The sequence below is a fragment of the Tenrec ecaudatus genome, chromosome 5 (assembly GCF_050624435.1).
Source record: "Tenrec ecaudatus isolate mTenEca1 chromosome 5, mTenEca1.hap1, whole genome shotgun sequence".
Taxonomy (NCBI): domain Eukaryota; kingdom Metazoa; phylum Chordata; class Mammalia; order Afrosoricida; family Tenrecidae; genus Tenrec; species Tenrec ecaudatus.
This window is the reverse complement of record NC_134534.1, coordinates 8,203,305-8,207,377: the sequence shown is the minus strand read 5'-3', so window position 1 is coordinate 8,207,377 and position 4,073 is coordinate 8,203,305.

Below are 4,073 nucleotides of genomic sequence, written 5' to 3'. Positions count from 1 at the left end.
CAAGTGTTCGCATCAGCCTACAGACGACGGCTCGCTCTCCCACCAAGCTGCCGAGCGCCTGTCTCAGACGTCACCCACCGAACCTGGCACCGACCGGCCACCATCAATCACCTTCCAGCGGGTCGCATGTCAGCGCTGCACATCCTGCCACGCTCAGCAAAGCATTTGTTCTCTGGGGGCTTCCAAAAATATTGACAGTTCTTGGAAGAGATTCAACCCTCATCCTGTGGACTTATTCTTTTCCATGGTGACAGCTTTCCTGACAGCATGAGTCCAAATGTCTACTGTTTAAATGGTGTTTTTTGTTGTTGTTGTTGTTTTTAATTTTTATTGTTTTTTTTTAAGACACTGAAGAGCTCATCACAGTCGTTCTGTTTGGGGAGGGATAATGAGCAGCTCTCATGCCAGGCTGTGTAACGGGTTCTCCAGAGGACGATGAGCTCATCAAAGCACTAGCAAGACCGTGGTCTTGGGGCCGGCTGTCTTCTTTGTCGTGTGGCATCTGGGCCCTGCCCAGAGGTCAGCTCTCGTGTCTGGAAAGGGCAGAGTGGGCGCTGCCTTCTGCAGAGAGCCGTGGGACTTCCCTGTGGACAGAGCTGCAGCATGCGTCTTCTCTGACGAGAGCCGACCCGAAAACGTCCCGCTCTTCCTGACCTTCACTGCTCTGGCCACTGGCGTGCCTGCTCTCCTCTGTCCACGCGCCCAAATGTAGGGAGCTCACCAAAGCCACCGTGTCCACGGGGCCTGGCCTCATCATGAGAGTAGGTCTCTCTCTCTCATCAAAACACACATCTCACGACACTTCTATGATTATTGAGAGAGAATACGTGTGCGGTGTGTAGTTTTCAAAAACACTTTTCTAGAGCCGCATGCAAACAGCGTGCACATTCCAGTGTTTTGGGCCAACTGTACGGTCCCATCCACGAGGTAGTTTTATAACTATGGTATGCTAATTTTACAGGTTGCTGTAAAAAATTAGCATAGCACTTTTTTTAAAAAGCACCTGATGGTAGAAAGTCACAGTTGACCCCCCCCCCAAAAAAAAGCCAAACTCATAGTGTGTGCTACATGTACAAAAACATACTAGACACACATCCTATTCAATGCTTCCAATGCTTGACATCGACCCTCTGGGTTAGGGAAAGGTTTCTTCCCTGTGGTGTCACTGGTAAGATCGTCTCAGCATCCCAATGGCCCTGTTGGCCCTTGCCTGCCTGTCTCAAGTTAGGTGTGGTCCTCTGACTCAGAGGTGAACAGCCTGAATGCCTCACCTCCCTGCAGGGTATCTGGTTACTCACTGAGCTGCTAACAGCAAGGTCAGCAGTTCAAAACCACCAGCAGTTAGGTGAGCCAAGAAGGCGGCTGCCTGTCCCAGTAGAGAGTTACAGCCTCAGAAACTCACAGGGGCAACTCTACCCTGTCCTTTGAGGGTCTCCATGAGTCAACGCCTACTCGGCGGCAGTGAGTTTGTTTGTTTGTTTGTTTTGGGTTTCTATAACATAGCATTCTGTGAAATTTAAGCATTTTAGGAGCCCTGGTAAAGTAGTGGTTACATGTTAGGCCGCTAACCTCAAGGTCAGTACTTTGAACATATCGGCCGCTCTGTGGAAGAAAGATGCGGCTTTCTACTCCTGTGTAGCCTCAAAAATCTCGTGGTGGCAGATCTACTCTGCCCCATAGGGTCACTGTGAGTCAGTGTGGGTCAACTTGATGGGAGTGGGCTTGGAGTTTGGGACTTTTATTTCCTTACTCATCATCTGATTTTCAGAAATGGCTGAAGTGGAGATTAGGACCTTATCCACACGTGAGTTGCATCCAGCCCTTTGAACATAGCATCTTAACAGAACCATCTTAATCATGTCCCATGGAAATATCAAATTTTGCTTAAAAGTAATTATTGATGCCTGTGATACCCACTTCACCGTTTTCCCACTGTGCTTGGGTTTACAACTTTGCACCCGACAAACCCCTCTGAGTCCTAATCTGCACATCATCCCCGCTGTTTTCCCGTGGGGGAAGGATCCCAGTTAGACTTTGAGCTCAGGCGACATTTCCCATCCATCTTGCAAACGTTCCTTCCCCAACTTTGCATCTGTCTCCACTGTGCTCAGCAGCGGGTGGGAGGAGCCTGCTGGGATGGATGTCGGAGGGAAAGCAAAGGCACGTGGGGCTTTCCTGTCCTCCTCTCCTCGGGAATGACATCATCTCCTGGCAGCTCACCCAGACCAACTCTCCCTGGGGCGGCCTGTGAAGCATGACTGCTGCAGAAGCCAAGGGAAGGCTGTCTGGCTGCAGGATTCCACTCGCTTTCTCTGTGAGCGAGTGGGAGGCCAGCTGGCTGTGTGTCTCGGCGCAGAGCGAGGCGCAAACAGAGTTGCTGAGATGTCGAAAAGATTGAGGCTTCGCAGGAGTGTTTTCCTTAGCATGTCAGACCTTCTGCAGTAGAGCGGGAAGGAGCCAGCGTGCCGGGATGCTCTGTAAAGATTTCCTCGAACGAAATAAAGGAGACTTATGAAAAAAATAAATCCAAGCCCACTGCCGGTGACCCCACGCTGACTCGTAGCAGCCCTCGAGGACAGAGCAGAGCTATCCCAAAAGATGTCCCAGACGGCTAGTGTGGAAGGAAGCCGACTGCCCCATCTTCCTCCCGAGGGGTGGCTGGTGCGGCCCTGCTGCTGTTTTTCTCTGTTCTCCAAAACCTGAGTAACTTAACGAGGTTGCCACCAAGTTGCTTTAAGGGCATGTAATGCCTGCTTAAGAAACGTTAATCTTGTCATTTTTATGTTGTTGTTGCTGTCAGGTGCTGCTGGAACTGCCCCATCAGGCCTGGTGGTGTAATGGGTTATACGTTGGACTGCTAAGCCCAAGGTCAGCAGTTTGAAACCACCAGGTGCTCCTTGGGAGAAAGAGGAGGCTTGCTATTACTGTGAAAAGTTGCAGTCTCAGAAACCCACAGGGGCTCTTCCGGGAGGAGGGATGGACTCCACAGGAGTGAGAGAGAGAATCTCTGCGGAGCAGATGGCCAGCTTTCTCCTGCCCCAGCCCCACTCCCACTGGATGGGTCTGAGCTAACAAGATTAGCTAAGGATGGTCGGAAAATGACATGTGGGGCTGGCGAGCTGGATTTTCTGGTTAAATTGTGAGTCGTGCCTTTTTAGAAGAATGGTATTTTTAGAAGAAAATGCTTCCGGTGAAGAACGGATGGTAGGCACTCTCGTGCGCTGGCTTGACACCCAAAGTTCCTGAAGCAGCCTCACTCGGGTCTAACGAAAGGACCCCAGTAACTCACGCGCCCTGGATGCCAAGCCCACCTCTGCCCCGCTGCCTCTCTCTAGCTTCCTGCTGGAGAGCAATGTGCTGGGGTGGGGCAGACAGGTGCTGGGGCAGACAGGTGGCTGATCTTGGCAGTGGCAGTGCAATGTCAGGCTCAGGGCTGGGGGAGCCCCTGTGCCCTGTGGCTTTCTGCTTGGGCCTCCTGTCTGGTTCAGACTCTCCATTGAGTCTGGGTCTTGGGGCAGAAAGACCCCAGGTCCGTGTGTGCTCTAGTGTGCACACATTTCATCTCAAAGGAGACTTTTAATGCTGGTGAAACAGAAAGGGAGCTTGGAAGCTCAGTGGTTAAGTGATGAGTCATTTTACTGAACCATGGGAGCAGAGGCCGAGTGTGGGGGCAGGGAGACGTGGTGATCTGAACCAGGCTGCCTGAAGTGCTTGTTTGAGGGACCAAGAAATCCTTCAAAACTCACTGCCATCGAGGTGGGTGTCGAGTCAGAGCAACCTACGGGATAGAGCAGACTGCCCCCGGGAGAAAGCCGTCTCTCTGTCCTGCTGAGTGGCTGGTGGTTGCTAACTGCAGACCACAGAAGGCCCCCCCTTAGCTTCCTGCTCTTCTCCCATCCGTGTAGGGGTTCCTGGCAGGGAGCCCTGGCTAGGTCGCTGGCTGTGGTGGAGGCTGCGGGGCCAGGGGAGGTGAGCTCCGAAGGAGGAGAGGGGTTGAATGGACACTGATGGGATGGAGGAAGTCACCTTTCTGGACCCCAGGATTCTACCAGGGACCATGGCAGATCTACTGC